At 42.1% G+C, this 22,193-nt stretch overlaps 1 protein-coding gene across 3 annotated transcripts in view; it reads left to right on the top strand.

Moving 5' to 3' along the window:
- AKT3 (AKT serine/threonine kinase 3) overlaps window positions 1-22,193 on the top strand; it is a 305,109-nt gene that overhangs the window by 180,209 nt on the left and 102,707 nt on the right. The window lies entirely within an intron of this gene.

Raw genomic sequence — 22,193 nt, 5'->3', positions numbered from 1 at the left:
GGGTGACTCCCTGCTCAGTTGAAAGTCCACATGTAATTTTTGACTTCCTGCAGTCTGCTGTTGACTGAAAGCCTTCGCGATGTCATGAACGGTCAGTTAACACATACTTTGTATGTCCCATGTCTTACATACTGTATTCTTACAATGAAGTAAGTTAGAGAAAAGAAAATATAATTAAAAAATCATAAGGAACAGAAAATACATTTCTAGGACTGTACTGTATTTATCAAAAAAAAATCCACGTGTAAGTGGACCTGCGCAGTTCAAACACATTCAAGGGTCTACTGTGTAGTCTTCTCATCTGGAGTGTATTCCTTCCCACGCTCTGTGAGGCTTTGCTCTCCCCGTCCTTGTACATTTGTTTTCCTTTCAACTCTTACACAAGTCTGGGTCTGGTATGGGAAAGAATATTGACCTGGGAGTCACACGGGCCTGGATTCGCATCCCAGGGTTGCATCTTACCATCTAATGACCTTTAACAACCAGTTTTGGGGGAGTGCTACTCCCTTGCAGTGTTTGGGGGAGCATATGTGCTTATCAAAGTAAATCGGGGAGGAGAAGCGGGTGACCGGCACCAGGTGGAGGCCACGCATGCTCGGTGTCCTGTAGCGTGTTGAGCCGCCCGACGGAGCCTTGCGTTTTTCATCTGCAAAATTTCACTTGTTAAAAGAAAAACAGTCACTTGAAGTAATGAACCCTGGGTGTTCAATGCAACTGATGAATCACTGAATTCTACCTCTGAAACTGTTAATACAGCATATGTTACTTAAATTGAATTTAAATAAGAAATTTTTTAAAAACATATTTCTGGACAGGAATATTGAGGATTGGGATATGTAAAGTATTTAACATAGTACCTGACACTATTCATTAAACTGATATTTTCTGGAAGGTAGTATAGTGCCTCTTACTAAATGATCCCAAACTGATTACTCAACTTTTTATGCATTAATTTCGTTATTTGCAAAATGGGGATCATACAGTACCTATCTCATAGAGTTGTCATTAGGATTAAATAAATGAATAAGTGTAATAGCATTTGCTGTAAATAAAACTGAATTAAGATTAAATGAAAATAAATATGTTATCACTGTAAGTATTTGCTATGATTATTATTATTTTTACCAGCTACCATGTGTCAAGCGTCAGTAAATAGCATTTCTATTCTGTTTTTTCTTTTATGCATTAGCCTCCCTTGGAACCTGTCTTCCCTTACTAATTAATTACACTTTTCTGAGTAACTGCAGAACTGAGTATGTTTTACCAGTGATCGCATATCCAGCTTGGTATACTATTCTTGATATTTTCACCAACAAGTCCAGAAAAAATGTGTCTGTTTATAGTAAAATGATGAACATGAGTAAATGTTTTAGAGTCAAACAAGACCTGGGGTTTGAATCCTGATGTGCCCATCACAGAGCCTCATCCTGGGGACTAAATGGTGTCCACATGCCTTGCTGCTGTTGACGTTCACACTGATCGTTGGACTAAAGCACCGTCCTCCAGGTTTCTCTGCGGACGAGTTACCGTCTTCCCCATTGTAATAAATAACTATCTTAGGGTGATGCTCTGACACTGTGCAGGTCGTTTTTTGTTTTGTTTTGTTTTTTAACATTTGCTTGCTCATTTTAACTTCCATCAGTGGACCTTGTCTACAGCAGTTACAACTGTGCTGTACAAATGGTATTTTCTAGTTCCCTCACTCTTTTTTGCCTTTATTCTATTCAGTCTAACTAAAGGTTTGTCAATTTTATCTTTTCAAAGAATCAACTTCTACTTTCCTTGATTTTTCTCTACTTTATCTGTGCCCTAATCATTATTGTTTCCTTCCTTCCTTTAGCTTTAGTTTATTCTTTTACTTCCTGAAGTTGTAAACTTGGGCTGTGGATTTGATATCTGTCTTCATCGTCTTCTTTTTCGTCCTTTTTTTTGTGAGAGAAGAGAGAGTGCGTGTGTGAGTTGGGGCTGAAGAGCAGAGGGGAGAGAAGTAATCTTAAGCAGACTCCGCTGTCAGTGTGAGCCCAGCACAAGGCCCAGTCCCAGCACCCTGAGATGACCTGAACTGGAGTCAAGAGTCGGTCACTTAACCAACTGACTGAATCACCTAAGCACCCAGAGATCTTTTTAAATCTAAGTGTCTAAGGCTATAATTTCCCACTTAGCACTGCTTTTGAGGTGTCCCACAAATTCTGATGTATTAGAGTTTTCTTTTCATTCATCTCTCAGTATTTTCAAATTTAATTCCCCTTGTGATTTCTACTTTGATCCATTAAGACTCAGTTTTCATTTCTGTAAGTCTCTAAGTTTTCCAGTTTTCTTTCTGTTTCGGATTTCAAACTTCATCTCATTTCTGGTAGAGAAGATACTTACTATCTATCTTTTTAAATCTATTAAAGTTTAATTTGTGGCCTAACGTATGGTATATCCTAGAGAATTTGCCACATGCACTTGGAAAACTGTGTAATCTGTTGTTGGGTACGATGTTCTCTGTGTGTCTGTTAGATCTAGTTGCTTTATTGTGTTAAGTCCTCTATTTCCTTATTCCTGTCTGGCTCTTCTATATCATTATTTTGAGTAGGTTATTGAAGTCTCCCAACTATTAGTGTAGAACTATTTCTTATTTTAATTCTTATTTTTTCTTCATGCATTTTGATGGTTATTTTAGTTAGGTACATAAACATTAATAATTGTTATTTGTTGCTGGATTGAGCCTTTTATTATAAATACATAGTCATTTTTTTGTATTTTGTAACTTTATTTTTTAATTTTCATTTATTTATTTATTTAGTCTGATAATGAAATAGCCACCCCTGCTCTCTTTTGGTTATGTTTGGCTGAAATAGTCCATCCTTTCAGTTTCAACATATTTGTGTCTTTGGCTCTCAAGTAAGCCTCGTGTAGACTATGCATGTTTTGATCATTTTATAGTTAAATCCATTTGACCCTCTTCTCTCTTCTGATTAGAGTGATTAATCCATTTACGTTAAAGTAAACACTTACAAGGAGATTGTTCTGTCACTTTGCTATTTTTTTCAAAATACTTTATACTTTCTTTGTCTCTTATCTGTATTACTGTCTTATGTTTAGTTTGTTTTTTTCTCTTTTTTTTAGTGAATCATTTTAATTCCCTTCTCATTTCCTTCTCTATATATTCTATAGCTATTTTCTGTGTGGTTACCATGGGGATTACATTTAACATCCTAAAATTATAACACTCTAATTTGAATTTATACCACCTTAACTTCAGTAAGATACAGAAACTGCTTCTCTGCTGCTTTGCTACTCTACTCAACCCTTTTAAGTTATTGATGTTATAAATTACATCTTTATTTTTTTTGGTACAATTGTAAATGGGATTGTTTTCTTAATTTTACTTTTTTATTAGTGTATAGAAATCCAAGAGATTTCTGTATATTAATTTTGTATCTTGCAACTTCACTGAATTAATTTATCAGTTCTGGTGGTTTTTTGGTGGAGTTTTTAGGGTTTTCTATATATAGTACCATGTCACTGCCAGTAGTGACAGTTTTACTTCTTTCCTACCAGTCTGGATGCCTTTTATTTCCTTTTCTTGTTTTATGACTGTGCCCAGACTTCCAGTACTATGTTGATTAAAAGTGGTGAGGGTCAGACACCCTTGACTTTTTCCTGATCTTAGAAGAAAGGCTGTCAGTCTTTCACCATTTTTCAAATATGGCCTTTATTATGTTGGGGTATGTTCCCTCTAAACCTATTTTGTTAAGAGTTTCTGTCATGAATGGATGTTGTATTTTGTGAAATGATTTTTCTGCATTTGTTGATATGATCATGTAGTTTTTATCCTATCTCTTATAAATGTGATGTATCATACTAATTGATTTGTGAATATCGAACCACCCTTTCATCCCTGGAATAAATCTTACTTGATCGTGGTGAATGATTTTTTTAATGTGTTGTTGAGTTCGGTTTGCTGGTATTTTTTTTTAAATTTTATTTTGTTTAGTTTTTTTTAACTTTTTTTTTTTTTTTAAATTTCAGTGTTTCAGAATTCATTGTTTATGCATCACACCCAGTGCTCCATGCATTACCTGCCCTCCTTAATACCCACCACCAGGCTTACCCAACCTTCCACTCCCGCTCCCCTCCAAAACCCTCAGTTTGTTTCTCAGAGTCCACAGTCTCTCATGGTTCGTCTCCCCCTCCAATTTCCCCCAACTCACTTCTCCTCTTCATCTCCCCATGTCCTCCGTGTTATTCCTTATGCTCCACAAATAAGCGAAACCATATGATAATTGACTCTCTCTGCTTGACTTATTTCACTCAGCATGATCTCCTCCAGTCCCGTCCATGTTGATACAAAAGTTGGGTATTCACCCTTTCTGATGGAGGCATCATACTCCATAGTATATATGGACCATATTTTATTTTTTTGGTGTTCCAAGATTCATTGTTTATGCACCGCACCCAGTGCTCCATGCATACGTGCCCTCCTTAATACTCACCACCACGCTCACCCATTCCCCTGCCCCCCTCCCCTCCAAAATACACAGTTTGTTTCCTGGAGTCCACAGTCTCTCATGCTTCGTCTCCCCCTCCGAATTCCCCCAATTCACTTTTCCTTTCCTTCTCCTAATGTCCTCCATGTTATTCCTTATGCTCCACAAGTGAGTGAAACCATATGATAATTGACTTTCTCTGCTTGACTTTTTTCACTCAGCATAATCTCCAGTCCTGTCCATGTTGATACAAAAGTTGGGTATTCATCCTTTCTGATGGAGGCGTAATACTCCATTGTATATATGGACCACATCTTTATCCATTCGTCTGTTGAAGGGCATCTTGGCTCTTTCCACAGTTCAGCAATTGTGGCCATTGCTGCTATGAACACTGGGGGTACAGATGGCCCTTCTTTTCACTACATGTATATGTTTCGGATAAATACCCTGTAGGGTTTGCTGATATTTTGTTAAGGATTTTTGTATCCAGAGATACTGGTCTGTAATTTTTTTTTTTTTTTTTTGGTCTTGATCTGCTTTTGTTATCAGGATGATACTGGCCTTATGGAATGAATTTGGAAGTTTTCCTTCCTCTTCTATTTTTTGGAATTGCTTAGAATAATAGGTATTAATTCTTCTTAAACGTTTGGTAGGAATCATCTGTGAAGTCACCTGTGAAATCCAGCCAAAAGTCCTGGACTTTTGTTTGTTGGGAGTTGTCGATTACTGATTCAATTTCATTTCTAGTAATGACTCTCTGTTTCTTCCAGATTCAGCTGGAAGATTGTGTTTCGAGGAATTTGTCCATTTGTTTTAGGTCATCCAGTTTGTTGGCATATAATTTTTTATACAATTCTTTTATAATACTTTGTATTTCTGTGGTATTAATTGTATTTTTCCTCTTTTATTTCTGATTGTATTTCTTCAAAGCCTGACAAATCTAGATAAATATTTATCATTTTTGTTGATATTTTCAGAGAACCAGTTCCTGGCTTAATTAATATTTTCTATTTTTTTAATCTCTATTTCATTTATTTCTGCTATGATAATTATTACTTAATTCCTTCTACTAGCTTTGGGGTTAGTTTGTTTTTCTTTTTCTAGCTCATTTAGGTATAAGGTTAAATTGTTAATTTGAGACTTCCCTTGTTTTTTTTTTTTTAATTAGGATTTTTTTTTTTTTTAATTTATTTGAGTGAGTGAGAATGCCATGGATGTAGGTGAGCCAGAGGGGGTGCATGGGGGGAGGGACAAAAGGAGAGGGAGAAGCAGACTACTGTTGAACAGAGAGCCCAAAGCGGGGCTCAATTCCAGAACCCTGGGATCATGACCTGAGCAGGCATTTAACTGACTGAGTCACCCAGGTGTCCCGAGATTTTTCTTGTTTCTTGCGGTAGGCCTGTATTATTATAAAGTTCCCTCTTAGAAGTGCTTTTGCGATGTCCCCAAATTCTGGACCATGTGTTTTTTTTAAGTTGCTGTTGGATTTCTTGGCTTACCCAGTCATGGTTTAGTTGTATGTTGTTTTTAGCCTCTGCCTGTTTGTGTTGTTTACAGATTTTTTTCCTGTGGTTGATTTCTATTTTTATATCACTGTGGTCAGAAAAGATGCGTGATGTGATTTGTCTTCATATGTTTATTGAGACTTGTTTTGTGGCCTAACATGTGATCTCCCCTGGAGAATGTTCCATGTGCACATGAATAGAATGTGTAGTCTGTTGCTTTTGGCTGAAATGTTCTATATATGTCTGTTCGGTCCGTCTGGTCTATTGTGTCATTGAAAGGCACTGTTTCCTAGTTGATTTTCTATCTACATGATCTATCCATTGATGTAACTGGGGTGTTAAAGTCCCTTCCTGTTGTATTACTCTCAATTTCTGCCTTTATATCTGTAATTGCTTTATGTAATTTACACTTAAAATTTCTGTGTTTTATAATTATGATATCCTCTTGTTGGATTAATCTTTTTATCATTGTGTAATGCCCTTTTTGGTCTCTTGCTACAGACTGTTTTAAAATCTTTTTGTCTGATACACGTATTCCTAACCTGACTTTTCACTTCCATTTGCATGGTATATGTTTTTTCAGCCCCTTACTTTCAGTCTGTATGTCTTTAGGTCTGAAGTATGTTTCTTACTGGCAGCGTATAGATGGGTCTTGCTCTTTATTCATTCACTTATGCTATGTCTTTTGCTTGGAGCATTTAATCCATTTACATTTAAAGTAATTATCGATTGGCATATATGTATTACCATTTTTTAAATTTGGTTATTGGTTGTTTTTGTAGTTCTTCTCTATTCCTTTCTTTTTCTCTTGATCTTGTCCCTTGTGGTTTGATGTTTTTCTTTAGTGTTATACTTGGATTCCTTGGTCTTTATGTTTTGTGTATATCTTCTAGGTTTTTGATTTGTGGTTACCATTAGGTTTGTTTATAACATGTTTATAGCAGTGTATATTAAATTGTTAGTTGAGTTCAAACACATTTTATTTTATTTTATTTTAAAGATTTTATTTATTTATCAGAGAGAGAGGGCGAGAGAGCAAGCACAGGTAGACAGAATGGCAGGCAGAGGCAGAGGGAGAAGCAGGCTCCCTGCCGAGCAAGGAGCCCGATGTGGGACTCGATCCCAGGACGCTGGGATCATGACTTGAGCCGAAGGCAGCTGCTTAACCAACTGAGCACCCAGGCGTCCCCAAACATATTTTAAAAGCACTAAATTTTTATCCCTCTTCCATGTTTCATGTATGTGATACCATATTTTACCTCTGTTTATTTTGTGTATCCCTTGACTGTTAAACAATTTTTTTTAGATGTAATCGATTTTACTACTTTTGTGTTTTAACCTCCATTCTGGCTTTCTAAGTGATTGATCTATTACTTTTATTATATGTTTGCTTGTAACTGTGAAATTTTTTTCCTTTCATAATTTTCTTACTCCTGATTATGGCCTTTTCTTTTCACTCAGTTCCTTTTAACATTCCTTGTAATACTTGCTTAGTGGTGATGAACTCCTTTAACTTTTGTATGGGAAACTCTTTGATTTCTCATTCTATTCTGAATGATAACCTTGCTGGGTAGAGTATTTTTGGTTGCAGATTTTTACCTCTGAACACTGAAGATACCATGCCACTTTCTTCTGGCCTACATAGTTTCTGGTGAATAATCAGTTGATAACCAATGGGGGTTCCCTTGTATATAACTTTTTCTTTTTCTTGCTGATTTTAAAATTCTCTCTTTGTCATTACTTTTGACATTTTAATTACTAATGTGTCCTGGTGTGGATCTCTTTGAGTTGATTCTGTTAGAGGTTATCTGTGCTTTAGAGGTCTATATGTCTGTTTCCTTCCCCAGAATAGGGAACTTTTCAGCACTTATTTCTTCAAATAAGTTTTCTGCCCCCTTTTCTCCTTCTTCTCTTTCTGGGATCCCTATAATGTGAATGTTACTATGCCTGATGGAGTTGCTGAGTTCCCTTAGCCTGTTCTCATTTTTCATTATTATTTTTTCCTTACTCTCTGGCTTGTTGCTTTCCATTACCATCTTCCAGATTGCTGATCTATTCTGCATTTTCTAATCTGTTATTGATGCCCTCTACTATATTTTTTTATTTCAGTTATTGAATTTTTCATCTCTGACAGGTTCTTCTGTTTCCTCTCTGTTGAGGTTCTCACTGAGGACCTCTGCTCTTCCCTCAAGTCAAGTGAATATCTTTATGACTACTTTGAATTCTGTATCAGGTGTATTGCTTATATCCATTTTATTTATCCCCTTTGTTGTGATTTTTGTCTTGTTCTTTCATATGGAACATACTCCTCTGTCTCCTTATTTTGTCTAACTGTCTGTGTTTGTTTCTGTGTATTAGGGAGGTCAGCTACATCTCCTGGTTTTGAAAATAGTGGCCTCGTGTAACAGTGATCCTGGGGAGCTCTGTAGCACAGTGCCCCTGGTCACTAGAACAAGGTGCTCCAGGGGTGTCTCCTGTGTGGGCTGTGTGTGCCCTACTATTGTGGCTGAACCGTGTTTGCCTTCCATGCAGTCGGCTGCAGTGACTTGCTTTGCCTACTGTAGGAACACCGGGCAGGATTTGGTCCCTGCGCAGTTGCGGTGCCTACCAGAGGCCAGTGGGATCTCACTGGTGGGAGGGGTCAGCAGTGAGGGCAGGTGTCCCCACTTAGTCTCTCTGCACAGCCAGCTGAAAGCTCTGCTGCTCAAACTGGGGGCGTACTAGGGTGTGGGATGTCTCCTCCCTCTCTCTACAACAGGACTCACTTTGGAGTGGCGTGGTCCCTATTGGGGCTGCTTGTGGGGAGGGGTAGGGCAGGAGTCACTTTGGAGGGTTGGTCTTCACAGGAGTGCCAAGGCTGGGCACCGTGGCTTGCAAGGTAGGTAGAGAGTGCTCGTGCTGGCTCCCCCAAGTGTCCAGCTCTGTCGGCTGGGGGAAGGGGGAAGACAAATGGTGCCCATAGCACTTTCGTCCTTGGAGAGGCGTCCCGAAGAGCCCTGCCCCTCCAGCATGTGTTGTGAGCTTAGTAACGAAATCGACACGTCCGCCCCAGCTGCTTTTCAAACTGCTGCGTCTGTGCTCTGTCTCCACTGAGTTATTTATTAGGCTGGGTCTCGAAGGATGGGTGCACCTGCTGATTTTTAAAGTACCTAGAGTTCAGCTCCACTGACTTTAAAAGCCGCTAAAGTGAAACCCCGTTGGTTTTCAAAGCCAGATGCTCTCGGGATTCATCTTCCCGGTGCAGGTACCCTGTGTCCCATCCCTCATTTCTCTGTGCTCGTGCTGGTCCTCCCGTTTGCCCTAAGTCTTGCCAGGAGTTTGGTTCCCAGCTGCATCTCTACCCCTATCCTCTTCCATGGCTTTCTCTCTACAGTTAACTATGGAACATCTGTCCTAGTGGTCTGCAGGTTGTTTTCAGCTAGTTGCACAAACGTAGCTGTTGTCGAGTTATGTCCGTGGACCAGGTGAGCTCAGGATCCTCCTGCTCGGCCATCTTCCTGACCACCCCCTGAAACGTACTTTTGACTAAAATGTACTTTTGACTAATGTCAAAATTACTCCCTTGATCTATGGGCTACAGAATGGATGTTGTATTAGCGGTCGTGAAAACAACACTAATCTCTTTGTCCATCTCCATCAGAGCTTTTATGGAGACGACTGCTTTACTGAAACCTTGCGAACCAACCTCTGCCAGCTTCAGAACTTTCTTCTGTGGCTCCCTCACCTCTCTGAGCCTTCCCAGAGTTGAAGACAGTCAGGGCCTTGCTCTGGGAATGTCATGGCTGGGTTAAGGGAATGTCGTGGCTCATGGCTCTTCTGTCCAGATCACTGAAATGTCCTCTGTATGAGCTGTAAGGCTGTTTTGCTCTCTTGCCATTCATGCATTCCCTGGAGTCACACTTGTTTCCTTCATGAACTTTCCCTTTGTGTTCATAGCTCGGCTCATGCTTGGTCCAAGAGGCCTAGCTTCCGTCCCATCTCAGCTTCAACACGCCTTCTCCACTCAGCTTAATTACATGTAGATTTTGATTTAAAGTGAGAGATTACACATCTTCTCATGGACACTTAGAGACCATTACAGCGTTACTAATTGGTTTAAATATTAGTTTCAGTATTGTGTGTCTCAAGGAATAGGGAGGCCGAGAGGGAGGGAGACTGGAGACTGGACAGTGAGAAAAGGATTCTGAAAACACACAACGTACATGGATTAAGTTCGCTTTCTTACATGGGCATGGTTCGTGGCACTGCAAGATAATTATAATAATAACATCAAAGATCACTCATCAGAGATCACCATAAAAAAATCTAATTATAATTTAAAAAGTTTGAAATACTGTCAGAATTACCAAAAAGTGACACAGAGACACCAAGTGAGTAGCAAATGCTGTTGGGAAAATGGTGCTGATAGACTTGCTTGATTCCAAGGTTTGCTGCCTTCAGTTTGTAAAAAAAAAAAAATGTATTATCTACAAAGTGCAGTGAAGCGAAGCAAAAAAAGAATGAGGTATACCTGTACAGCATTTTTAACTCCCTTTGATTAGATCGGCTGAGTCCAACTAATCCTGCTCGTGTCCTCAGCCATACGGAGGGATTGGTTATAGTGTTTATGTCATCTGGATAAACATAGAACTGCCCTTCTTACAATGTTACTGAGTCGTCTGACGTAGGTAGGCTAGGTTCCCAGTTGTGGCAACTGACACCCTCTTTTCTTGGACGTTTCTGGGGTCAGAATGGAGTGGTCAAATTGCTTTTCCGTTCTACCTCAGACTCTTACAGCGTGCCAGCCTGTTTCCTAATTCACATAGTGGAATCTATTTTCAGCTTTGCCATTCAACAAGAGAACCCATGTTCTATTAATCTACCTCGTTAGTCATTCAGGAATATGAACAGAGTACTGAGGATCACCACGCAGATGAGAAAAACCTAAAGACAGAATAAAAGCAAACGAAGACCAAAGAATAGTTGATCCTAGGGAAAGCGGGCAAAACAGAGAAATGAAGATACATTCACAATCTCTAAGTGGTATTTGTAGAGAAGTAGGAAAAAATGTTACATTACAAAACAAAAAATAGGCTAAAAGAAATAAAGCACAAAAAAGTAACTGTAAATTTAAAGTATGATTGCTAAAATAAAACATTTAATATAAGGAATTTAAGCAAATTTTGGGGACTATCTGAGAAGGAAGAGCCAAAAATACAGCAGTGGAAAATACTGGAAGAATAGTTAGGACAGGAAGGCTTAATCCAGGGTACTAGGCATATATAATAATTTAAGGGAGATCTTTGATCAGAACTGATCAAAGAAAATAAAATTTATCAGAGCTGAAGAAGTCTTCAGATTCAAAGTGTCTACTGGGCACTGAGCCAAAGAAAAGAAAACTGGGGCCCCTGGCTGGCTCAGTCTGTGAGGTGTTTGACTCTTGATCTCAGGGTTGTGAGTTCGAGCCCAACATTGGATGTAGAGATTACTTAAAAATAAAATCTGGGGGGGAAAAAGGGAGGGGAGAGAGACAAAAAGAAAATGGAGCCTAGATACCCCTTCACACCTTGAGGAAAGTTTTGAACTGTAAGCCTGAAAAAATCATCTTAAAAGCTTTCAGAAAGCAAGGAACGGCTACCTCCAAATAAAGGAATGAAGATAAAATTGTGTTGTACTTATTTTAGGAAAACTTAGAAGGAAATCTAGTAAGGATGGAGTCCATGAAGCAATAGAATTAACAGTCTGTGTGAGTGGTAAGAACTCTCAAGATGACATATGTAGAAATAGCCAGTCAGTCCCAGTAGATTGTTTGACTACAGTCGAGTCTAATGGTAGAATAAAGAAGGAGGAGGACAAAGGATATAGGACCTTCAAGGAAAAAAAAATTTTTGCTCAAGAAAGACCTAGTCCATGGGGCGCCTGGGTGGTTCAGTTGGTTAAGAAACCGCCTTCGGCTCAGGTCACGGTCTCGGAGTCCCGGGATCAAGTCCCGCATCAGGCTCCCAGCTCCATGGGGAGTCTACTTCTCCCTCTGACCTTCCCGCCTCTCATGCTCTCTCTCTCTCAAATAAATAAACAAAAAATTAAAAAAAAAAAATAAGAAAGACCTAGTCCAAATGTGAAACAGCATGAAGTATGGAAGGAAATATGGACTCGTCATGAGCAGTGGGTGTAGTGTTAGAAAGTATCAGAAAGTTGGCCCAGACACGTGAAACATTGTCCCTGGAGGGGCTCAGGATTATTGATGAAGACTGACCTTTCCATTTTCACTGATTAACCATGCTGTTTGATTTTACCCTAAATGATATTTCCTTACTTTCATAATACTGCAAACATTACAGTGGTGGTCAGTTTTCAGAATTAATCAATAGACAAAGCACACGGCTTAATTACAGTGACGGGATGGACTGAAAATGTCCTAAGCCCGGGGAGAATAAAAGAAATGGTACAGTTGATGAACATTTCCAGCTGAAAACACGCGACTCTTTAGCAAGAAACGTGGTTCTGAGGCCCAGAGCCACAGAGGGGCACAGAGGCAGAGGCCGCAGGGGCCGCCATGGGTCTGGAGAGCAGAAACGCAAATACAGGGGATTTCTCAAACCTTGGGATCCAAAAGAATCTCTGGTGCTGAACTTGTTTGAGATGCGTGGTCCCTTTATCCTTTCCCATGTCTCCCTTTCAGAATGGGAGTGTCAGGCCTATGCCTGTCACACCTTTGTATTTTGGAAGCAGATCATCTCGTTTCCTGTTTTAAGAGAACCACAGATATAGATGAATTTTGCCCCAGGATGGACCAACCCTACCATCTCACCCATATATAACTTCACCATTGAGATGAGAGTCAAGACTTTAGAGCTAATGTTGTTGGAATGAGATTTTAGCCTGAAAGTTGGTCAAGACTTTTGGAGATGTTGGGATGTTCGAATGTGTTTTGCCTGTGAGACAAAAGTGAATTCGGGGCAGCAGGGGTTGAACTGTACTGGGTTGAATACTGAACCCTGAAATAGTATTTCCACATCTTAATTCCTGGAACCTCTTAATGTGACCTTATTTGGAAAAGGGATGTTTGCAGATAAATGAAGAATCTGAAGATAAGGAGATGGTCCTCAGTTATCTGAATGGGTCCTACATCCAGTGACAATTGTCATTAAAGTAAGCAGAGGGAGGTTTGAGCCACACGGTGAGCAGAGACTGGAATCCTGGAGCTCCAAGACCAGCAGCTCCCAGAAGCTGGAAAAGCATCATGGAATGGATTCTTCCCCCAGAGCGTCCGAAGCGAACTTAGCTCCCTGTCTTGATTTTGGACTTCCGGTCTCCAGCACTGTGAGAGGATACATTTTTGTTGGTTAAGCCGTGCACGACATTTGTGATAATTTGTCACAGCAGTCCCATGAAACGAGCATAGACAAGTGCCCAGAGGTGCGAACTTTCCCAGTTGGGATTAGTATGTGCCGAACCAGCTTGCCTGCGATCCCAGAAGTCACACACCTGTCCCTCGGCCCAGCCCCGCTCAGAGGGCGAGGCCCACAGTCACAGAACCCGTGATCTCTCTTGACCATTCAGCAGCACAGCAGCGTCACTGTCAATCCCGCTTTTCTTAGAGAGGGTGAAAACACGGTCCATCCCGTCAGGCACTTGGGAATTCTGGCATAACAGTCAAAGGTCTGGTTATGGTTTCTTGCTGAGGGATGAGCCCTGCTACTCACACCATAGTGGTAGCCCTGGCCCCCGGCTCACCATATCAGGTAGGAAGAAAGAAAGTTATGGTGACGTGGGCACGAATATCAGAGTCCTGACACCATCCCCTCCTACCCCCTGTTCCCCACGTCCTCCAGAGAAATGGAGGCCTCTGTCGAGCGGGGACCCCTCCCTCCAGCCTTCCTCATGTTCAAAGTGAGCCCACTCGTGAAGGCCTGGACTCCAGGAAGCACTCTTCGTGTCTTTATCTTCTCCCATTTTAGAGAACATGTTCGCATTTCCATTCCTGTTCTTTATCAGATTCTTTCCTGCCCTGTCCGTTTGATGTGATACCTTTTTGCCCGTCTTTGGTTGCTGTGGACTGTAAAGTATGTTTCTGGGTGTGAGGACACGTAACTCGGGGTCCAGATTGGCATGGAATCTTCTGTGCTAGTCTTTTTTATAATGGTTTGAATTTTTCCTCTACCAGTGAGTATGCAAATCCCAGTCCCGAGTAATTTTTTGTCCCTGTCAGGTCCCATGTATTGCCTCGGGGAATGCTGGTGTAGTCCACTGTAGTGTATTTGCCGACCGTGAGGTCTCTATTTCACTCACTTCTCTAACCTTAATTATTTCCTTCTTCCTACTAACTTACAGTGTTCCTTTTTTGGTTCCTTAAGGTGTAAATTTAGGTTATTTGAGATCTTTATTCTTAATGTAAAAAACTTTCCTCTTATGACTATAAACTTTTCTCTTTGAACTCCTTTTGCTGTGTTCTGTTCTGTAAATTTCAAAATGTTGTGTTTCCATTTTATTTGTCTTAAGTTTAAAAAATTTTTCTTTTGATTTCTTCTTTGACACATTACTTATTCTGCAGTATTTTAATTTCTTTGTATTTGTGAAATTTCCAGCTTTCTTCCTGTAATTCATCTTTTATTTCATACTGTATTGGTTGGAAAAGATACTTGATATGGATAAACCTTCTTAAGTTTGTTAAGAGTTGTGACCTAATATATTATCTGTCAGGGAGAATGTTCCATGTGTGCTTGAAAAAAATGTGTATTATCATGCTGTTCGATGGAGTTTTCTGTATCTGTTTGTTAGCTCCATTTGGCTAATGTGTAGTTCAAGTCCATTATTTCCTTATTGACTTTCTATCAGGATGATCTGTCCATTGTTGAAAGTGGGTTATTTGAGTTTCCTACTAATATCATATTGCTGTCTATTTCAGTCTTCAGATTTGTTAATAATTATATGTATTTACTATTGTTATAGCCTCTTGGTGAGCAGACCCTCATAGCATTATATAGTGACCTTCTTAGTTTCTCATTACAGCTTTTGACTTAAAGTCTATTTCGTCTGAGATAGATACAGGTACCCCTGCTTTTTTTTACCTGGAACATTTTTTTCATCCCTTCACTTTCAGCCTGGGAGCTAAAAGCTTAAGTTAGTCTCTTTTAGGTAGCATATAGTTGGATCTTGCTTTTTTGTTTTTTTTTTTTTAAATTTACTTAGCCACTCTGTGTCTTTTAATTGGAGAAAGTAATCCATTTGCATTTAAAGTAATTAAAATTAATAAAGATTTGCCATCACCATTTTATTACTTTTTAATTGTTTTGTTTTTGCAGCTCCTTTGTTTTTCTACTTTTCTTAATTTTTTGTAGATTGATGATTTTTTTTGTAGTGGTATAACTTTGATTCTTATTTCTTTTTATTTGTGAATCTGTTATAATCTTTTGCTTTGTGATTACCGTGATCTTCATGATACATCTTACTGTAATAAGTCTGTTTCAAGCTGATAACATCTTCAATTGATTGAAAAAGTTCTACACATTTATTTCCTCCCCCAATCTTGTATGTTATTGATGTCCAAATTTACTTGTTATGTTGTAGCAAAATATTCTAGCTATAGTTATTTTTAACACATTTGTCTTTAAACCTATATGCTGGAGGTCAGAGTGATTCACACACTACTTTTGCAGCATTACAGTGTTTCGGCTTTTACTATATATTTACCTTTTTCCAGTGAATTTGATACTTTTATATGTTTTCATGTTACTAATTAGCATCTTTCATTTCAGCTTGAAGAACTTCACTTACCATTTTATGTAAGGCAGGTCTAGATGTGATAAATTCCCTCAATTTTTGTTTTTCTGGGAAAGTCTTTATCCCTCCTTCATTTTTGAAGGACCACTTTGCTGGGCAAAATATTCCTGGTTGGCAGTTTTTGGTTTTGTTTTTGTTTTTCTTTCATCACTTTGACTATATCATCCTACTCTCTCCTGGCCTGCAAAGTTTCTGCTGAAAAATTCACTAACAACCTTACTGGGGTTCCCTTGGTGGATTTTTTTTTTCTTGCTGCTTTCAAAATTCTCTTAATCTTTGATTTTTGAGAGTTTGGTTAAAATGTATCTTAATAAAGATTTCTTTAGGTAGAATCTCCTTGGGTATCTTTGAGTTTTGTGTACCTGAGTGGCCGTATCTCTCCCCAGATTTGGGGACATTTTCAACTGTTATTTCTTTAAATAAGTTTTCTGTCCTTTCCTTTCTCTCTTCTGCTGAGACTCCCACGTGTGAGTATTGTTTCATCTGGCAATATCTCATAAGCCACATAGGTTTCTTCCCTCTTTTTCATTCTTTTTTTCCCCTCTCTGCTAACTGGGTAATGTCAAGAGGGCTGTCTTCAAGTTTGTACATCCTTTCTTCTGCTTGATTGAGCCTGATTCGAAACTCTCTATTGCATTTTTTCATTTATTCCTTGTATTCTTCAGCTCTAGAATTTCTGTTTCGTTTATATGACTTCTATATCTTTGTTGAACTGCCACTTTTGTTCATATATTGTCTTTCTGACTTCATTGAAGTATTTCTCTGTGTTTCCTTGAAGCTCGCCGAACTTCTTTATTTTGAATTCTTGGTCAGATAACTCTCAAGTCCATTTCTTTGATGTCAGTTATTGGAAAGTTATGGTGTACCATTAGAGATGTCATGTATCCTCCCCTTTTGTGTGTTTCTAATGTCTTCACATTGCTTTCTAAGCATTTGAAGGAGTGGTCAACTCTTCTAGCCTTTCTGGACTGGCTAGACTGGCTTCTTCAGGGAAAGACTTGAACCTGAAGGTGAGTGTAAGCACGCCAGCTGGGTGTGGCCCAGTGTATGGTTCCTGGGAGGGTCCAATGAAGTGGTCCTCATGTAGCTTGTCAGCTGCGACCGACATCAGTGAAGTCTGGGGAGGTCTTCTGTGGCTAAGCCTGCAGAGATCCTAGGGGTAGCGGCGGTGGCTGGGGCTCCTGGGATCCCGAGAAGGGAGTCCCTTTGGGTACCAGGTGTGATGTGCTGGCAGTAAGTGCCAACAGAGCTGCTGTCCTGGGACCCAGTAGCAGCGAGCAGAGCAGTCACAACGCCATTCCGGTTATGTTCGGTCAAAGCCCAGCTTGGTCCGCTGGGGGCAGGGTGCAGAGCAACAGCAGTGTGGCTCCGATGAGTGCGGGTCAGAACCCCAACTTAGGCTCAGGGCGGCTCAGCCCCACAGCACAGCACCATTCCTGGCAAATTCGAGCCGCAGCTGGGTGCTGGGCATAGAGCGGGGCGGGCTTCACAGCAGCAGCACAGCCCTGCTTGGAGCGGGTCAGAGTCCCAGCTTGGCACGTGGGAGGATGCAGAGCAGTGGCGGCCGCAGTGCGAGCCCTGGTCTGGCAGGTCAGAGCCCTGACCCGGGACTCGGGCCGCGGGAGTGGGTGGGGATGCGCAGAGCCGCTGCCGCTCGGCCGCATGGACGGCAGAGTTCCGTGGCATCCAGACAGCGGGCACAGCAGCACCTGCGGCCCCGGGGGCGCGGCTCACCGCAGCGCCATTCCAGCCCCGGGGCGGAGACGTGCGCACTCGGGGCAGCTCTGTCGGCTGAGTTCAGTGTTTGCGGAGACCGTGGGCCGTGTGGTAGCCAAGGCTGCAGACAGACGTGGCGGTGGTGGGGTTCTCTGGGGTTCTCTTGCTCTCATTTTCCTCATGCGGCAAAACCGTGCCGAGCAGATCCCTCCCGGTTCCTGGCCTCTCTGGACAGTGGGGTGGGGGGTGGCAGGAGGCTTCCTGCACTTTCTCATCGGCTGAGCGTGTCTGTTTGTCTTTAACTCTCCAGGGTTTCTGTTGCTTTATCGCTTTCGCTGATTTCGTGGTAGTTCGGAGCTTTCCCAAAGCTGTCTGGCCCTCTGTCTTGCTGACGTCACCCCGGTAATTCCCGGTGCAGACGCCAACTGTGTCAGTGGTCCCTAAGAGCAGTGTCAGGCCCGGTATTCCGTTAGGACCACAGGATTCAGAAGAGCTGATGTACCTACATTATGGTTATGGTTCATTAGAGCCCAAAGACATAGATTAAGATCAGCAAAGGGAAAGGCACACGGGGCGGTGAGGAGAAACCAGATACCAGCTTCCTCGTGGTCTCACCTGGCCATGCTTCATCCTCCCGCACCAGGGAGGGACAGTGCCTACCAGGTGCTGTCAACCGAGGAAGCTCACGGAAGCCTTCACGTCCGAGATTTGGGTGGGTCAGTCCCGTAGCTCTGCATCACGGCTCGACTTTCCTAACTGCTCAGACTCAAGCCGTCCTGAGTCAGCTCAGGTGCACAGCACTCACCATCCTTACAGCTGTTTGTATAAACTGTCCAGTCAAACCGGTACCACGTGGCCCCAGGTCGCTGGCATACAAAAACTCCTTATCAACCAGAGGATTCAGGGGATCCGAGTTTATTTCCCGGGAGCTGCCAAGGGCCGGTCCTGAGGAGCGGCTGTTCTGGTGAATGCACTGAGTGTAAGCAGTCCACACCTGCTCCGTCAACCCTCACCTACACACGGACCCTCCGAAACACCAACCCAGGGCTTCGGCTTGACCATGACATCGCTGTCTCCTTGGCTCTTCAGTTAGTGCTGGTAGACCTTACCCAGAACTTCTGAGCATCATCTGCCAGGTGCTGGGGTCCCTTCTTCCAGATTCTCTCGAGCGTCTGCGTTAAACATTGTGCCAGTGATTGTGGTTTGCTTGGGAAACAGACAGTGAGTGGATTCGCTTTGATTCGTCGTGCCTTCATCTGCTCATTGTGATCTTAGGGGTCTGAGCTCGTTTGTGTTCTGGTTTGCTTCTTGCAATTTATGAAGCCTGTCATTCTTTAGCAACATATGCTAAAGGTTCACTACTTCTTGTTTCATTCGGTCATTCTTTTAATAAATATAAATTGAACACCTAATTATGTGAGATGCCCGCTCTGGGCACTGAAACTACTGAATGAATCTACCTGATCCAACCCCACCCCCCATCAGAAATTACCCTCTAGTCGGGACACAGACAATACGCAACACAGGGAATAAAGGAGTCAGTCACAGTGAATGTAAGACGCTAACGCGTACTGATGGAGAACAATAAGGTAGGGTAGGGAATGAAGGAAGACTGGCAGGAGCGATGTTTGTGGTTTTTGCAGTTTTAAATAGATCACAGAAGGGCTCACCGTGAAGGTAAACTTTCAGCGAACACTTGAAGGGGATGAGGAAGCAAGCCCTTGAGGTGTTTTGGAGACGAGGATGTTGCTGATGGACGGCATCACAGTCGGAAAGGCTGCGAGCAGGCAGCCAGTGGGGTGCACCGTCAGAGCAGCCAGGAGTGTGGAGTGGCTTGTGTGGAGCTGAGGCTTGTGTGGCTACTTGTAGGTGTCCTAAGAATATTAGTTTTTACTCTAGGTGACATGGGAAGCCATGGGAAATTTTTAAGCCGTGTAACGACATCATCTGGTTTTCATTTGAAGAGCATCTCTTTGGCTGCCCTGTTGAGAGCAGGGCGTGGGGAGGAAGCAGGGAGCGCTAGGAGTTCGTGGCAATAATCCAGATCTTGGGTGATCGTGGCTTACGTCAGGGTGGCAGCAGTGGAGGTGGAAAGACACAGTCAGATCCTGGTTGTATGTTGATGCTGAGCCAACAGGATTCCTGACAGACTGAATGTAGGCCATGAAAGAAAGAAAGGGGCCGAGGATCATTGTCTGTTCTTCAGCCTGAGCGATGGCAAGGATGGTGTTGCCATTCTCTGCAGTGGGGATTTTTGTCCTTGTGTGAGTGTGTGTGTGTGTGTGTGTGTGTATGAAACAAACTTTTTGATGGCAGATGAGAAACTAGGTTTTTTTTGTTTTGTTTTTGTTTTTAAGATTTTATTTATTTATTTTGAGAGGGAGAGAGAGAGAGATTGAGAATGTGAGGAGGAGAGGGGAGAGGGAGAAGCAGTCTCCCTGCTCTCAAAATGGGGCTTGAACTCATGACCCCAGGATCATGACCTGAGCTGAAGGCAGGCAGTTAACCAACTGAGCCACTCAGGTACCCCTAGAAACTAGGTTTTGGACATGCCAAATATGGTGTTTCTGTTATACATCCAAGTTTAAGTCACCTGTTAAGACATCCATGTCAAGTAGGTGTTTCTAGAGCTGAGGGACCTATTTGGAAGTCTGTCACCAGAGAGGCTATTTGGAGCCATCGTGAGGACAAGAGGTCTGAGGACTGAGTCCTGGGGGCACTCCTAGAATAAGGGTTCAGAGATCAGAAACCAGCAGAAAATTGAGAAAATGGAACTACCGATGAGGAGGGGATTAAGAGATTCTGATATTCTAGAAACCAAGAGAAGTCTTCAGGAGAAGAGTGTCATCAAATGTGTTAAGTATCACTCATGACTTCTTTTCCATGAAGGAAGTAGATCACATTTTGAAAAGATGAAGGAGCAACGTTGAGATAAAGAGAGAAACTTCATGAGAGGCTCCTGGACTTGAAATTGACAGACCTGGGCCCCAGTCCCAGCTCAGTAGCTTGGCAGGTGTTCCCATGGGACACTCCCATGTCCCAGGCATGGGAGGAAGCCTGGAAAGTTCGAGAACTGCCGTAACGAGGACTGGGAGAGTGACCTCAGGAGAGGGGGTGAAAGGAGCCTCAAAGATTGGGGTGAAAGGAGCCTCAAAGATTGAGCTGAGGTTGGAGAGGGAATTGTTACGGGTCCAGTCAGTGTTTATGTGACTTCTTTGCCCTTCAGATGTGGCGAGAAGGTAGAGACAGGTTTATTCCAATGTTGGGAGTTAGAAGGGGCAGAAGGAAAGAAGGCAGTGCAGTGAAGGGCAGGATAAACCAACAACATAGTCTACAATTTAGGAAAGACTAGGTTCCAAAGTGACTGCATCGTGATCAAAGTCAAAGGAGCCCACACAGCCCTCTTCCAAGCACTGCTTAGAACCGGAGGATCCAGAACAGAGTATGAAATGACAGCGCCTGAGAAAGGCGATGCGGTGTTCGTAGGCAGCAGTGAACGACTGTGCTTTCGTTTTCTGCATCAAGGTGAAAAAATGGTAAAGAAGGAGAAGAGAAGTAGCAGTCGGCCCAGCGCGAAGCCAGTCTGGAGCCCGGAGAGTGGGAGAGCAGGACAGGGCTGATCTGGGCAGTGCCCATGTGCTCAAAAAGGGGAAGTTAGGAGCCCACATTTAGAGCATGAAAAGTGTGACGTCTTTCCTGTGGGGTAAAAAAGTGTATACATTGCTAACCTGTGGCGTCAAGACAGAGGAACCTAACCATCCCTGGGACGCTGTGGTTTAGTTGAGAGTAAGTGAGCTGGGCCACAGACCGCTCTGCCCTGCTCATGCTATTCCATGCCTTCGCCCTCTCCTCTCCTGGGGCTTGTTATTGCTCTGACAGAGGAGGGAAGTGCTTTTCACTTCGCAGAGTGGAAAGCGCCCAAGTAGGGGGATACTAAACCTTTGAATTGGGGGCGGTGGTGTGGAGCCCACCCGACCTTAACGTGAGCCTTAGACGGGGCACCAGTACCGCCCATTTCACCTGCGGCTTGAGCAGGTTAATTTCTGGGAGCCTCAGTTTCTTCATGCAAAATGGGAATAATAAAGCCTACCCTGTTGAGTTGCTATAGGGATTAAAGGACATGAAACCCTTGTTGACCCTGATAGTGGGTTAGAGATCACTTCCTCCACTTCCCTGCCATGTCCTGCCCCTCACCACCCATGAAATACCTACTGACCGCTCGACAGTACCGGGATGGGGCGGCAAACGAAGGCAGAATTTTCGACCACGTGTAGTAGAAGGGAGTGATTAATTGGAAAAGATGGGGAAAATAAATGTGAAGAGGACATTTCTCCGCCTCATAGCCTCAAGAAATAAAATTCCATTCCTAGGAGAGAAACTAGATTTAAAAATTCATTAGTTAGTATGTTGCCATGGATGAATATACATGAAACTGAATTTCAGAAGCTTTGTCAGGAAAACGTTACACTCCTATTGCACACCCAAGCATTTTTAGCGCTCTTCATTTGTAGTCCTCATCAACGAGTGGATTTTTTAAAAAAGCATCACATTGTTTTAGCCACTAAATTTTATCGCTGTTATTTTTAAATTTTTGTTTTGACATGTTGCTTTTAACTGTAATTAAAAATTATTGGCATCTGTGTTTACTTTTTAGCTTGTGCATACCTTATCTTCATTGCAGAAACTAATTAGTATGTGAAGTAGAGTCCCATTAAATCTGCATTAAGGGGGAAGA

Source organism: Neovison vison, chromosome 10 (assembly GCF_020171115.1).
Source record: "Neovison vison isolate M4711 chromosome 10, ASM_NN_V1, whole genome shotgun sequence".
Taxonomy (NCBI): Eukaryota; Metazoa; Chordata; class Mammalia; order Carnivora; family Mustelidae; genus Neogale; species Neogale vison.
The sequence above is the reverse complement of the archived record's forward strand: the minus strand, read 5'-3'. Positions and strand labels throughout refer to the sequence as shown.